The sequence below is a fragment of the Cyprinus carpio genome, unplaced genomic scaffold, assembly GCF_018340385.1.
Source record: "Cyprinus carpio isolate SPL01 unplaced genomic scaffold, ASM1834038v1 S000006635, whole genome shotgun sequence".
NCBI lineage: Eukaryota > Metazoa > Chordata > Actinopteri > Cypriniformes > Cyprinidae > Cyprinus > Cyprinus carpio.
In genome coordinates, this window is record NW_024879264.1 from 299,588 (window position 1) to 317,236 (window position 17,649).

Here is a 17,649-nt window from a genome sequence, read left to right on the forward strand (position 1 = left end):
AAGAATAAGGTAACTGCTGTTTGATTAGCGAAACCAAGTACCGCAGTCCTCTGTTGATGCTCAAGTCAACAAAAGAGCTTATCCTAGTAGTATTAACCCTGAAAGGCGCTCAGTTTTCAAATGAAACGATTTAGCATCTTAAATCAACGTGTACAATATTATATCTCATTATGTCATGTATTGCACTGCATAATGTAGCATGGTAATAGCATGGTATTCTTGGAAATATCATGATGTATATCAAAGTGCCATGGTGTATTACATCAGAGTACCATCATACAGACACAGAATTTTTGTAAGGTCTGTTATTAAAGAACAGCTCAGAGACAATTTATAAGAGATGCTGATTTATACAGTATGTGTGTGTGTGTGTGTTTGGGTTGCAGGAATCATATCATGGCTGCAGGACATACTTGTGTACTGTGTGATACGGAGTTCTGCTCTGCCTCTGATGTATCGTCCCTGATGACGCAAGAGCCACGGTTCGAGGCTATTCATCTTTTCAAAGGAGGCACGCTTCTTTTAGGTGAAACGTCCCACATGCATGTGTTGGTTTCACCATATTAGTGAGAGCATCTCAATTGATTTTATTCTGAGCTGGTGGACCACAGAGCCCAGCCTGCACACACACACATACTGTACACACACATCTATCTTATTAGTGTTACTGTCCACCAGATCTCTATTATGGAATTTATGACTTCACTGGTGATAAAGTAGAAGTAGCTACTTGCACACTACACAAACGTTTTATAGTAGTATTTTGTTTAGGGATGCACATTATATTGATACCATATCAGTTATTAGTGTTTTTATTTTATATTTGGTATCGACTAATATTGGATATTTGATTGTTCATGCTCATTTCTGCCTACTTTAACTTTTAGATTATTCTAAAAATAATTAACAAAGGAATACACACACACACACACGCACAAAACACACACACACAAAAAACACACACACACATATAAACACACACACAAAAAAACACACACACACACACCAAAGTGTACTCTCTTTCTTTTTATATATATATATATATATATATATATATATATATATATATATATATATATATATATAATATATATACACACATACAGTATATACTGTACATATAAAATTAATAATTCTTGGCTTATCAATTTCAGCCATTTTAACATTCATGCACCCTTAAATTTTTTTATTTTTTTTATTTCATTGGCAATGCATTATATTTACATGCATCTGTTTAGCTAATAAGGACTTTTGTCATGACTGAAATTCCACACTTATTACTTATTACTGTGTTCTTTGTACCAAGCACCATGGTATTATTTGAAATAGTATTGTATTTGAATATGGTGATCCTTTTATTACCATAGTACAGTATATATCAGAGTACCAGGGTATTTCCATGTGAATCCATCACTGTACCACGGTACCCCAACATTTACAATATTTTTTATATGATATTTTATTCAATGATATATTGTCAGCTTCCTCTATCCGTTTATGGCTTTAATTTAGAAAACTGGCTGTTGACTGATAAATTGTTACTCACATTCTTAAACACAGAATGTCTTAAGATTGAAGGCTACTTCTCTCTCACCTCCCTCAGATACAGTATGGCATTTTTTTGAGTCATTGCCCGAAATGTCCACTCTGTGGATGACTACTTTCCCCTGTGGCAAGATAAACACACCGCTTCATGCCTCAAAGACTTTGCTCACTCTAAGGATTTAAAAGTTGAACTTCAGAGGAGGTGAATAAGTGAAATAAGGGATTTACGTATTTGTTGTGAATTTTAATTTCTCTGCAGATTCTAGAGTGCCATTTGGGGTGGTGTTTGGAGGGACGGATGTCAACGAGGACGTAAAAGATGAGCACAAGCGAGCTGTGATGGAGGAAGTTCTGCGGAAGGCCAGGTCAAATTTACTTTGATGAAATCTGACACTTATCCTGCTCCCCTGCTCTAGTCAGACATAATTAAAGGAATAGTTTGACCAGAAATGAAAATTCTGTCATTTACGACCCATTCCAAACCTGTATGACTTCCTTTATTCTGTGGAACACAAAATAAGAGATTTTAAAGAATGTACTGGTTGTTCTTTTCCATGCAATTAAACATGAAATCTGTCTGTTTCTCACATAATAATTCATATGGCTTCAGAAGACTAGTCATATGGACTACATGATGCTTTGATGGTGCCTTTGCATCTTTTTTGAAGCTTGAAATCTCCAGAACATTCTTCAAAACGTTTGTGCTCCACAAAAATTACGAAAGTTGTATAGGTTTGGAGTGAGGGTGAGGAAAGGATTTTTAATTGTACGTGAACAATATGAAAGAGGATTATATAAACTTACATATATTGTTGATCTCTTCTTCTAAAATTATTCTTTAGGTGGTCTGGATAAGCATATTAGAATGATTTCTGAAGAATCACATGACACTGAAGACTGAAGTAATGATGCTGAAAATTCAGCTTTGCTTCACAGGAATAAATTATGTTTTAAAATATTTTTCAAATAGAAAATAGTTATTTTAAATTGTAATAATATTTCACAATATTACCATTTTTACTGTATTTTTGATTATGAGACTTAATTAAAAAATATAAAAATCATAAATTAACTATTAACTATTGACAAGTACTATGTTTAAAAAAATATATACTGACCCCAAACTTTTGAACAGTAGTGTATTGTCTCTCTCTCTTCTTTTACAGATGAAAAAGAAGAGAAATGCCACATAATACCTGATCCTATCAACATTTTTTAGGACAAAGGCCCATTGGAGGGTCCAAAAGAGAGAGAGAGAGAGAGAGAGAGAGAGAGAGAGAGAGAGAAAGACTCAAAGCCTGCCAGCTTTGGTTTCAATTCATTAGCCAGGTGTTATAGATTCATGTGATCTGTTTGATTAGTACAGGCAGACTCACACACTTTTGACAGTCTTAAGGGAATAATTGTCACTAGGGAGCATAAGAGTGATAAGAGCCCTTCCACTTCAAACGCATCTCCCAGAGAAGACCCCCTGCTGCTGCCGTTACTGACTAACCTTCACATATCCTGAAAGAGAACCGAGGGATGGGGGATGATGAAGAGGGGACGTAAGGAAACCCTTGGGGTTTAGCTGCAATAATTTGGAAAAATAACAACACTGTGTGGGCTTTTTCTTTATTCAAAATCATTGTTAGCACAACCCTCCCAAGAAAATCAAAGAGGACCTTATGTCTTATGCATGTGCGTGTATGTGTGTTTGTTTGAGTTTGAATAAAGGGAGCTGTAGGATGAGGCTTGACAGCAAGACAGAGGCATAGTCCAAACTTTATGACTTTTTTCTCGACAAAATACAAATACATGGAGCTTCAAAAGCCAGAGCCACAGTGAAAATCTGGGATGTAAACTGTAAGGTTTTGAGAAACGTAGAAACATCAAGGTCACGTTTAAAATAAAAGCATTTTCTGAAATGTACATTTCAAATTTAACTTTTAACAATTTTTATGTTAACAATATAATTTGTAATGAAAATGTTTTTGAAAATAATGTTTAAAAAACTCCACTACAGCTTCGTCTTCCTCCTCTTCATCAGCCTGACTTTAAGTGTTACTCAGTGATTGCATTGCGGTGCTTTTATTTGCGTGGCTTGACTTGTTTGATTTACAGATTTTTGACGGCCACTGGCAGCTTTGATGTCTGGGAAAGTGTGGAATTGTGGTGAAATGAAAACGTTTGAACGCAGTCACTAGGGTGAACCTCACTATTCCAAACCAGTGCAGAAATCTGACTTTTCATGTTTCTTTATATGTCAAACATGTCAACTCACTTTCTTCATCTCTCTCTCTCTCACACTCAGGTTTGCTGTGGCATTCACTGATAAACTGAAAGAACGTGCCGAGGTGCTCTTGGTAAGAAACGTTAGGGTTTACAGCTCTGGGTTCTTACAACTTCTGTTGCTGACATGCCAGAGCAAACTTTCAGCAGCTGTCAGCACCTTTTCATTCATGTACTATATATGAACTGCTGTTCAGAGTGCAGTAAAGAGGTTAAAAAAGTTTATGTGAAATCATAATAGATAGTATTGACTTTTTGTTGCACAAGATAGAATGCTGTGAAAATTTATTTAATATATATATATATATTCAAATGCAGCTTTAGTGAGTGCAAGAGAAGTCCAAAAAAAGTGTAGTGTATATAGTCAAAAATGTCCTAATTACACTTAAAGTATAGGCAAACTGAAAGGATATTGAGTAAATGAGATAATAAAAATGCCAGTGTTTATTCCTAAAGGGTTAGAGAAGAGGAAGAAAGGAGAGAAAGAGACAACTACTGCACTAGCTGATGCTATAAATAATAAAAAAAGAATTTAACAGCTACATATGCAATATCCTGCCTTCAGTCCTGTAATAGCACAGCATTAAAATAACTATTTCCATGTTTTATCCTCAAATGAAACCCCAGACACACAAGTCAAGGCAAACAGGATGTCTCTGTTTTTGTCACACACACACACACACACACACACACACACACACACACACACACACACACACACACACACACACACACACACACCAGGGGTCTCCTTCTCCCATGATTGATAACATCCAGCCAATTTCCCCTCTGTCTGTGTGAAATTATCCATTTTATTTCATCCAGCCATTTACATTTTATTCTTTTATTACCTTCCTGCTGCTGTATTTTATTTTATTTTTTTCTCAGCTGGTATTGATTTAGGCAAATCATGGATTCGCTGTACTGCACAGAGATTATTTCAGCAGATTTTTTTCTATTACATTAGCCAAGGACATGTTTTGGGCATGAACTTTGAACATGGATAACTATTATCATAAAAAGAGAAATTCTAACGATTGACATTTAGGTCTGTTTTCATCTGCAGGGCTTCCAGGGTCATTCATAAAGTAATATATTAATATCTAAAATTAGTAAAATAATAATAAGAATTATTATTATTAACAGTTTTTTTCCTAGTAAACATGAACCAGTGGAGAAGTCAGTGAAATTAATTGGTCCGTTGGTTGGGAACGCACATCTTACACTACTACAAATGTGACCCTGGACCACAAAACCAGTCTTAAGTCGCTGGGGTATATTTGTAGCAATAGCCAATAGTACATTGTATGGGTCAAAATTATCAATTTTTATTTTATGCCAAAAATCATCAGGAAATTAAGTAACGATCATGTTCCGTGAAGATATTTTGTAAATTTCCTACCGTAAATATATCAAAACTTCATTTTTGATTAGCAAAATGCATTGCTAAGAACTTCATTTGGACAACTTTAAAGGCGATTTTCTCAATATTTTGTTTTTTTTGCACACTCAGATTCCAGATTTTCAAATAGTTGTATATTGGCCAAATATTGTCCTATCCTAACAAAAAACATACATCAATGGAAAGCTTATTTATTCAGCTTTCTGATGATGTATAATTCTCAATTTCGAAAAAATTACACTTAAGACTGGTTTTGTGGTCCAGGGTCACAAATGTCCAGTAGGGGCCTTACATTTATTTCTTGACCATTTTTCCAGGTATGTGAGCGCAAGAAGATCTATATACAGCCTCAAGGTAGAGTTTATTAACACTGCAAGTTGTGGGCCCACTGCATTTTTGATAGGTCTTTTAATATTTTTGAAATATAATATGTTATGTAATTGTTGAAACTTCTACATATGTTTCCAGGGATTGAGTGGCATCACATTTCAGTTGGAGTGACTTTTTACACAGCACAGGTGCAGCGCCTTCACCAGTACTGCTCTCCACTTAATGTCATACATCATTACATATACGATAGACACGCAGAAGAACATTAGATTACCACGTTTTATTAATATCTTGACATATGCATTCATCATCATACCCCTCAAACACTATGATGATTCTGATAAGCAGCAGACGTCGCCCCATTAAATATACATGTGATCTTCAGCCCTCAACACACTTGAAACAGGCTCAGGAGCTCTCAACCTTGATTAGAGACAACCTGTCCACCTTCAGGAGTGAAGAGGGTGTGCATGTGAGTCTGTACATGTATAACATGCATATTTATTTTGAAATGGGGCAACAGAGTAAGAAAGAAAGAAATAAAAATAACAAAGATGTTTTTGAACTTATGATATCAATATTGCCTGTTTTGGTGATTTAAACATTTAATCCATCATTTTCCTCTACTTGGAGTTTGTGTTTGTGTGTGTGTGTGTGTGTGTGTGTGTGTGTGTGTGTGTGTGTGTGTGTGTGTGTGTGTGTGTGTGTTTCACATTCACTTTCTTTGTGTTTCATATAGCAGATAGAAAGCTTTGTTGGTTTTATAGAAATTTGTCTTCACAGTCAAATCACAGTTTTGTAGATTATTATATTTTGTAAATTATTCTCACAGATATGCCATGGTCATTTCGTACTGGATAAGCAATATTGAAATCGTTTAGGTGGGTGTGTGTGCTGCGCACTTGCCAACACAGGTAACTGAGCCAGCAAAAAATATATTTCTTTATGTAAATAATTATGCAGGAAATATTAAACATGGACATATAGCTGGTATTACTATCAGAAGTTGATTCGGATGTGCAATTAATATTACAATATACAAGCCTCTGTTAATATTGCTTTATGCTGTATTGAAATTCAAAGTTTACCATGCATCATCTTGGAAATAAAGCTCATGTCTTTAAGACTACGGTATGTATTCAGTGTTATTTCTCTGAATAAGTTATGATGCATGTATTTTTTTATGTCCTGATGGATCAACATCTATTTCAGACTCTTACAGATCGTGCAAATTCTGTGGCGCTTTACTAACATAGCATTTCAGTTTACATAGGAGTATAATGTTATGTATGTTTAATTAATTATTAGAATGAATGGGAATACCAATATGGTAGCTTCACTTTTATGATGTCATGAGCAATCCAGTTCATATGTCCATGTTTAATACATCAGTATTGCTTATCCTGTTTGAAAAGACCATAAACATTGCAGATAACATCTGAAGTAACAATTAATTGACCTACTGTACACAACATATCCCAAAAACTAATCCTGTGTGTCTGATAAGCTTCAAATCAGGTGATTTAAGGTCAGTGTTTTGGCTGTCAGTTAATGATGCTCTGAGCTGGTAGGGAATAGTAAGATGGCCACTCCCTGACGGCAGTTTAGAACGCAGTGAGCAATGCAGTCATAATATAGATCAGTGAATTCAAGACATTTTAAGTTGAGGGGCTAATACTCTAGTTCAGTCAATTTACAAACCAGTCGAGACAGTGAAAACCTAAAATGTTAAGTTGAATGAACAAATTCAGAAACTGCAAGTTTCGCAACTTAAAAAAATCCAACAATCAAAACAAAAATCTCAAGCCCTGGGACCTCCTGAGGCATAGAATAAATCAATACAGATAAATGTTCCCATGCACTGCACTGGGACAGCTTGCAGTGGATGATTTTAACCCCCCACCCCCAAAGATCTATCTTTGACCAGCTATAACTCCAGAGCCCCGTACAGGGCTGGTTGCATTGGAACGGGCCAAGGAGACATTTTTAAAGGCCATATTTATTTACATAGCATGCTTATAACTTCACATATGCTTACATTTTATTTAAGATTATTTTGACTTAATGAGAGAGATATTGTCTTGTTCGCCGTGCTTGCAGGTGCATAGTACATGGGAAGAACTATGAACTTGGAGTTCCATCAGTAATGTCACCAACCACACAAAGATCGATTCGTCACATCTGCCTCCCCTTCAACTTTAAACCAGTTGTGGTTTGGAAATACATGATTCATCAAACAGACGTCATTCATAAATTCAGCATATTATGAAAAACGGCTTTTTGGAAAAACACATTTTATTATGAAAAAGGAAGTATTTAAACACAGAAGTAGTGTGTGAAAGAGGATATTGTGAAATATTTTAAACCAAATTTTCATGGAATTTTACTAAATAAATGGATACATTTAATTATTGATTCCTTTATTAATTTAATTATTTCATTAATTAGTTCAGTTATTTAACAATTATATAATTATTTCAGAATAAATTGGTACATTTAACTTGTTTTATTGAATTCATTATTTATTTAATCATTTCATTTAGAGAACTTTGGTCCTCCATAGAATGACCAAAAAAAACAAAAAAAACTTTTGACCGGTAGTATAACATTATATAATAAAATATCAAACCAAATAGCATTTTATTTATTTATAAGACAGCACAACCAAACAAACATGCTTTTTCAAGCAAAATATATCATAAAAAGAAAATAGTTGTCAAAAAAAGTCCAGTGTTTTATTTATTTCTTTCTTTTATTTTTTTTCAGTTGACACTTGATTTATTATTTTGTAGCTAATGATTTATTATTTTGTATCTAATGCAGTGACATTCAGATTTAGTGTGACTTGCGTGTCCAAAATTGTCTAAAGACTTTTGGGGCTGCTGTGTATCAGTCCATCACTAATGAAAAGACCCACTTCCTAGGAACATGCTGCCTTACTATATAAAAAGCTAAATGTACAGAGACTGATTCAAGGTCCAGAATATCTAATCCATTCTCCTGAGCTCATGCTCTGGCTTGTCAGAGTAATCTGCTCCAGTGCGCCTGCTGCTCTGCATTGAAGATTGATCTCTATGTAAGCCCATGCTTGTTTGTGGAGACCCCCGGGGCTGGTGCCACTGCTCTGAGATCAGTCTACACAAGCCTCTGCAGCTCTATCAAAGCAGGTGTTCTGACCCCCTACCACGTTGAGTGGATGCTGAAGTAGATGATGGGATGGCTGAGATGACATCTCTGTATCACACTCAGGTTGGAGGTCTATAGTTATGTCAAAGTTTTTTGGTGGAGCAGGTTTTCACATGACAGAGAGGATCTGGGTGGTCCTCTGGGATTGTTCTGTATAGACCCCCTCATAGCACTGGGTAAAATGAGATGAGGATGAGAGTCACGCCTGCAGGGGCTCATGGGAAATGAGGTTCTGATGCAGAGACGATTTAGTTTGCTCGGAGGTGTGAGTGCCAAGAGTTTTATTTCTTTCATTCTTTTCGGAGGCTTTAAGCTGTCTGGAGGTGTAAGTGTAGCTCCAAGGGTTGATGTTAGTGAAAAAAAACTAATTCAGAGAAACTTGTGATGGGCGTACTTTGACTAGGTCATTGAACTCATCTGTTTTCTATGCTAGGCAGAAAAGCACATTTTTGCAGCAGTGATTAATCTATAATAGGTTAATGGTGTAATCTGATTTGTTTATTGAGGCATCTTTTGACTTGTATATGTATATATATATATATATATATATATACACATATACTAGGGCTGTCAAATGATTAATCACGATTAATCACATCCAAAATAAAAGTTTTGTTTACATAATATATGTATGTGTACAGGGTATATTTATTATGTATATATAAATACACACACATAAATTATGTATTTAGAAATAATATATACATAGTATATACATTTATATATTTATATTCTTATATTTTATATTATATATAAATATATTTAATATATAAACATAACCATATTCTTCTTAAATATATACAGGCATGTTGTGTATTTATATATACATAATAAATATACACAGTATACAACACATATATTATGTAAACAAAACTTTTATTTTGGATGTGATTAATCGTGATTAATCATTTGACAGCCCTAATATATATATAGATATATATATATATATATATATATATATATATATATATATATATATATATAAACTAGTTTAAATTAGGGCTATGATTAATCAAATAAAAATAAAATTGCGATATGATTCGGTACGATTTTCAAATTGCAATTTAATTAAATATATGTGCTGCGTGTTTTGGAGTGAAGCATGGCACTGTGTTCAATTACAAGCATGCAGTTTATCATCTAGTGTTTTGGAGCAGCTTGGTTCACAGTAAATGGTGCTCCTCACAAACTCCATCTTTGCATCTGATCTGAATTTTCTTGAAACATTCAATATGTGCCTTCTCGTACTTGTAATGAGAAGAGCTTATAAACCAGCTGCTGTGAACAAAAGAGAAACTTAAAGGGCTCCTGGTGTTCAGAATAAACGTTTGACTCTTTAACGAAAATGAAGAATAAGATGGCCATGAATGTTAATGTAATTTTACAGTTGTAATAATAACTATTACTATATTATTATTTTAAATACTCATTTATTTTATTTTTGCTAAATATTACAATGATGTTTCTTATTTTGTTTAGTATGTTTATTTAATAATAATATAAAAATATTTATTATCATAATAAATGGTATTATACTTCTGTAGTCATATTGATCTATAATCAAAAAAAATGTTTGCCTAAACCTTACAAACCTTTAATCGCAATTTAAATTTTTAGCAGAAAAACTCCAATTTGATCATGCAGCCCTTGTTCACATTGCAGCTTATTCCACCTGAGCACTCCAATTCTACTTTGAAAAAATGTTTCTGATTACATTTTCAAACCAGTTTAGAAGGAAGCATACATGGGTCCTATGTTCCCCAGATATCTATGGCACACAATGAACAAGTCTTATGTCTTATGTCTTAAGTCATGTGAAAAATGGTCTTATATTCCCAGGGTCCTGTTTCCCAATTCAGTGGTCTGTTAACACACACACATAACACAAAACTTAGGAATGACCCCATTTAGAGCCAGTGTGCACACATTATGTTTTTGAAATGCAGTTAGTACTGCTTTTAACTTGGTTATGAAGCTCTGTTCCTGCATTTCTTTTCAGGAATGAACCCCAAATTGTGATGCCAAAGGTTTATTTTAAGTTTTATTTATATAGTGCTAGTGCACACTGGTTCAAGAGCAGCTTTATCGAAAATGATTAATTTGTTTTCTCTAAGTCTTGTTTAAGGTCCGACACAATGCAGTGCTAAATGTTACGGTGGATTGTTTAGCAATAGACAACAAACTGATAGCTGCCTTCATTCGTACCTCATTAAAAATACATTTGCTTTGTACAGTGACTGAGATGTTCACACTGTGCTTTGACTCCGTGTCAGAGTGGAAACATTTTAACCTGCTAGACAGGATTCACAAATGTACATATTAACAGATTATACACTATTTTAAATGTGAAAGGCTGTGAAATGTGACATTTCCAGTGTGAAAAACAGATTGTTTGATGTAGTGTAGACTTAATAAAAATAATGATATTATGTTTAAAGTGTACATTCATGTGTTCCTTAGGGATATAAGTCACCCACTACATTCATGTTAAAGTTGCTCTTTATGATCAAAGGCAGGCAAAAAAAAAAGGAAATAAAGAAAGAATGTAAATCATGGGGGGAAAAAAATTCTTGGGTAAGGGGATGAGGAAGACAAGTAATAGGGAAGACATGGTGCACACATCTTACGGTTTGTCCATATCAGTTTCCGTGGCACATGAAGATGAATATTCTCCTCCCTCTGGAGAGATGTACAGCTCTTGCCTTTATTTGCCTTTAGTTTTTCCCCCACCTTCAGTGACAGGCCTGTTTGTTTATATCCTCCTCTTTTTCTTCCATGTGAACTCTTAGATCTAACACTATAGAAAAGATACTTGTCTACTGTTGCAATCAAACATAAGGGCAAACCCACTAGATTGTCTTTTTTTTTTTAAAAAACCTTTGAGGTGTAATTCATCCTGCAGTAATTATATTTCCCTCTCAAGTGCATCAGAGAAGTTGACAGAGCATTCTTAACTGATCCTACACAGAGACTAGGAAATTGTCAAGCTTGTCAACGGTTCAGCCACTGCTTGAAGGCAGAAGTGTGATAAAAGAATAGATAGACAGAGCTTCCATATATCAGTCCGTCTATCCATCACAAGTCTAAAAACATCAGACAGGAGTGATATGGATGGCGGCTGTTTACAGTGAAGTGGAGGACATGTTCCCTCTGCTGTCTCGTTTGAGGATGCCTGTAATCCGTCGTAAACCACTCTCGTGCACAAATCCTCTAACACTAGATTAGAGTACACGACCAAAGGCATCCGTGGACTTACTTCAAATTTAAAGTTACCGTGGGAAAGAGTTTGCAAATTCTCAGCATGCAAGGAGCCTGCAAATGTTGTAAGAAACCAGATATGTTTCTACAGTGCAAATAAATAATATAATTATAAAAGTTTGATAATGCTTTCATGGCCACATATTAATTAACAGAAACATTGAATATTTTTGCATTTTAAATGCTTTTTATAGCCACATATTAATTAAGGGACAAATGAAACAGATTTTATTTATTTATTAATTTATTTTTATTACACCATAAGGCTATTTCAAACAAACTAGTGAGGGCAAAACAAGTTAAAACCTTAGTTTAAAAGTTAAAATCTTTAATGCAATGTAAATATTATTTATTTGTATATATTATTGTATATATATTGTTATTTATTATTATTATTATTATTATTTTAAGATCCATGGACATGTTATATGTCAACTAGCTTTATATATAATTTAAGTAAGTCTGACAGCTTTTTATTTTGGGTTTTAATCTGTCTTGTTAAAAGTTAATTAAAATGTGCCTTCTATATAAATGTAATCCCAGAAATATTTCATTTTCTTGTGTGTTCAGAGTTTCTGGGATGTAGTAAAGCCTATTTTCCCTGCAGCCACATGGTGGAGTGCAGTATTTACAGTCTCTGGCAGTGAAGGCTAATCTCTCTGCTCAACTATTTTTAGCGTGGATATAAGTTACTTTTTTTAGGTAAACATTTAGACTACACCCCAGTGATGCCTAGCCTGTATGAGCTGTATCTGTTTGATCATCTGTTCACACTGAAATACTGGTGCAGTGACAGTGCTCTGGTTCAGGCTGACATGCTTGCTCTTTTAGATCCATAATAAGGCATGATGGTGAAAACAAAAAAGGGGTTCCAGTTTATCCTTCTCACTCATCTGTCCCTCATGTCTCGTCAGAATAACAGTAGTAGTGAGTTGTGCCATGCACTCCATAGTTACTTACATAAATGTGCATCCGAACTCTCAGATGACATGAGATTATAGCATAGACCTGCAAATAAAAACTGCATAAAAATTCTGTTTTTACCTTTTAAATGAAATGTATATTTGTCCAAAATGTGTAGTACACTAAATCTAATTGGAAATCAAAGCCATGAATCTCATGAAGTTATAAAAAGATGTTTCTGTAAGGTTTATTTAGGTGAAGTATGTTTCCACTAGATTTGCTTCCCATTCATTTCCAATCCTGTCATTTTAAACCGTCAACTGTACAAGTGTAATCATGTAATCAAGTTTTTGAATCATGTTTTGATCTATGTTTTTTTTTTTTGTTGTTGTTGTTTTTTGTTCTCACAAGTACCAAAACCTCTACCACGTTTTATACCATTCAGATAAAATAATAATAATTAAAAAAAAAAATTAATAAATAAAATCTGGTTCCAAAACCAAATCGCAATTCAGCTTCCCCTTTCTGCCTCAATTCAAGTTAAATTCAAAAACAGAAATCTAACAGGACACAATAAAACCCTGACAACACATCTGCTATAATTTAATTAAATATTTACCCTTTTTTGTATTTTATTTTGTTTATGTATTTTAGACAGCAAAACCTCAACCTTTAGCAATATCATGTTCACCAATCTGAAACTGTTTGCTGATTAACAGAAGAAGGTAAAATATCTAAAAAGTTTAACTTTTTTTTTTCATATTAAAATGAGAAACTAGAGAAACTATGGATGTGAAAGTTGACTACCCTTTTTAGAAACAGCTTTATATACAGCAGGGCTAATGTGAGTCTGTTGGCTTATCCAGCTATGCGGTAGATGAGGTGAGACCATCCCTGTCTTTCACATTCCAAGTAAAAATTCACTTAAAGCCCTAGTCTGAGAGTTAAACCATTGTAAGCATGTACCCTTAGATCAGTCCTCTAATCCAGGAGCTTTACCTCACGTCACGTACCTCTCTGTCCTTTTCCCTCTATGTTTAAGAGTGGAGGCTGTCCTCATACTGACCTATGACCAGCCTTAGCCTTGCTGGAACTAACATCATTGATGAAACCTAAAGTAAAACTGATTCCAGATGAGGGAGCAATTACTGATAAAAGCAACAATGCTCAGCTTTAAGCAGCTTGTGTGTGGATTGTTTGTAGCAAAACTAGTAGCCCTTATGTGCAGGGTTCACAGATCATTTCATTTATCACTCTTGTCCTCAGGCGTAGGGCACTGCTATCTGGCTCTACCTGCTAAAACAGACAAAATAAAGCACTGTGACTATGAAGATATGGTTTCCAAAAGTTATGCTATAAACCAGGGGTTTTCAAACTGTTCAATGCCAAGGAGCTGCTGCATAAAAGCGGCTATACTTCATGTATATTTCATGTGTACAAAACACAATTAATACTGTGTAGGGAAAAAATTCAAAAATTAAAAATGTTTCTTATTGCATGTTGCATATTACTAGCATATTAGCTGTTTATTAGTGCTTATAAAGCACATATTCTGCATGACCATATTCTATATGCGGTAACACTTTATTTTAGGGTCTCTTAACTAGTTGCTTATTAGCATGCATATTACTAGAATATTAGCCAATTATTAGTATTAATTAAGCACATATTAATGCCTTATTCTACATGAACCTATTCTACATCCCTAATCCTACCCAATACCTAAACTTCGTAGTTGTAGTTAATAGTAAATAAGTGTTCCATATTCTAAAGTGTTACCCTACATCCTTAATCCTACCCAAGATCTAAATTTAACAACTACCTTACTAACGATTAGTAATCAGTAATTAGGAGTTTATTGAGGCAAAAGTCATAATTAATGGTTAGTTAATAGTGAGAACTGAACCTTAAAATGAAGTGTGACCGGATTTTCACTGCCAAATTTGAAGTATTTCTGAATTGATAGCGTTTGGCAAGTGAAGCAGACAGTTTATGATAAAATTTGATACTATTTTTGTCAACAGTGTTCAAGCCTGAACTGACTTGCATTGGACACGCAGTTGACACGCATGTGTACACATACATACACTAGCGCTTATATTTTATGGATAATCTGGAATAGGTGGGATTTAAGCGAGGGATGATCTGGGGTAAAGCACAGATTTGGAGGGAACATTCCCACAGATACCAGCTACTGTCTAAACAGAGAGGACGGTGTCACATGGACTTGATAACATCATCACTATGTGGGCTATTTTAGGGCTGTTAATAAGTGAAACATTTTAAATGTTGCGTGACACACTAATTGACTAATTAATCAGATCATTCTTCGGGTCTCAATCTATAAGCCATCAAATTCGGGAATGTTTCATGTTAGCAGTACTTGTGCTATGATCGTATTGTCCAATGGTAGGAAAATCGCATTTACATACAGGTCAGGGGTTCTTTTTTTAATATAATAAATAATTGTAATAAGTTAATATGCTAAAATTACAGTCTTAGTTTTTCCTACTTATCCTCAGTGATTTTCTTGTCTCCAATGGTCATTCTATAATCCAGATGTTCTGCATTAAACTATAACTAATAAAATATGCATGGTGGCTTATAAAAATGGTTCTTTCTTGTGTATTCTGTGATACATAATGTATTTACATGCTATGGCATACTTACTATTTATATATGCCATATTGATAAAGTACTACTTTGAGCATGCAATCAGTTTTGCACGCACTGCATCTCTGACATCTCTATGACCTTGTTTGATGGATTAGCCTCATTACGGATGGAGGTACAGCATGTATGCATTGATTTATGTCACATTACTTTTCAATGCTCAGAAACACTTAAACATCTGATTCAGGATCAGCAGTTTCTCTGCACATGTAGTCGGGTGTTTCTTCACCTATTGGCACTTTTGACCCTGTTGACAAGCATTCAGTGGTGGAAATGACATTTAGACAGTTTTGGGATAATTTGATGGACTCCTTTGTCCAGCTAAGGTTAATTTCATAACTGTCATTTCTTGTATCTTAAATATACCCAATTAAAAAGCATTTTTGCTGTTTTTGACCAAATATAGCTTGATTGGAAATTTATTTTTTTGTATATATAAATCATTAAGCAATCCGTTTTTAATATTCTTTGTTAGTTTACTCTGTTTAGACTTTCATAGTTTTAAAATTATATTTTTATGATAGATTTTTATAGATAGAAAGTCTGTGTAAAACATGGGTAAAACTGTAAAATCTGCACTTAAAAGGCATTTATAGCAAAAATAAATCAGATTTGCCAAGGCTGTCTTAATGTGACACTTTTGACTTGTGTTTTAGGTGTGTGTACCAAGAAAGTGGAAAATCTATGTGTGTTTCTGCTGTTATGTGGACTCAGACGAGTTAAGGATCCTTTGTATCTTCTAGAAGCTTTTGCAGGTATTACTTTTTCATAGTTTCATAGATCATAGTTCAACCTCATTCATTGTGCAGCATGAAATTGTGACTGTTTTTAAATGTTAATATAATTATGTAAACATATATAAACAATTAAATTTGATCTTTCTCTTACAGAATGGCACAGTCAGAACCCCCTAGTGGTCCTCATCATCATTGGTCCAAAGGTAAGAAAGATATAGTGTGGTGTCTAGTTTAGGGAAACAACTAGAAGTCCACAGGCCAGATCCAGCCTGTCAGTTTTTTATTATTGTTTTACAAACCTTTGATTTTTATTGAATTGCTGCTCTTCGGCTATACATATTTAAATGCATCTTATAAAATTAAATGTTATTTATTTTAGTGGTTGACCACGATATTTGGCTTTTGTATTACTAATTAATTAATTTATTTTTACATACAGTAGTTATTGAATTATTTTTTGGCGTTACCTGGTCCTAATTTATTTTTTTGAAAATATGATTTCTGACTTGCCAGCTTATTGCGTGCACTGTTGGTTACGTGTTTACTTCAGTTTTATTTATGTTTTTATCTGTTTCTATTCTATTTTTTCTTTTCTGGTATTGATTTATTTCTAATTCAGTAAATATCTAAAATAAATACATTTAATTTCAGCAATGTTGCATGTGTTATTTACTATCTATAATTAAATAGTGTGATATCATGTATAGCAACTTTATATTGGCCATTGGCCACCCTGTTCTGTATCATATTGGCTTTGGTCAGCAAAAAATCATTATTGGTCACCCACTAGTTTTTTATGCAAGTATTCAGAAATAGGAAGGTTACATAAAAAAAGCGTCACAGTTCAAATGGCCATCATGGCCAAATTATTATTTTTTTTTTTGCATTATTGACACTATTTTCCTGTTTAACACTGTAAAGCTGCTTTGACACAATCTGTATTGCTATATAAATAAATGTGACTTGACTTTATGTAACTACGTTTTCAAAGCAGAGTAGCTTTACACATAACTGAACAGTGCAAATGCGATAATCAAACACACCCAAACAAAAACAATCAATCATTAATAATCAATCAGTAAAGGACTATTACTGATTGATTGTTTTTGTTTGGGTATGTTTGAAAGGTCAAGTCACATTTATTTATATAGCAATACAGATTGTGTCAAAGCAGCTTTACAGTGTTAAACAGGAAAATAGTGTCAATAATGCAAAAAAAAAAAAATCAACACAATGGTTAACAGTCAATTTTTTTGTTAAAGTCGGTTTTCAGTTCAGTGTTAATTCAGTGATTTCATCATCCAGCTCAGTTCAGTTCAGGGAAGTCGTGGCCTAATGGTTAGA

At 34.0% G+C, this 17,649-nt stretch overlaps 1 pseudogene; it reads left to right on the forward strand.

Moving 5' to 3' along the window:
• The first annotated feature begins 233 nt into the window (after nucleotides 1–233).
• LOC109059800 overlaps nucleotides 234–17,649 on the forward strand; it is a 38,816-nt pseudogene continuing 21,400 nt past the window's right edge.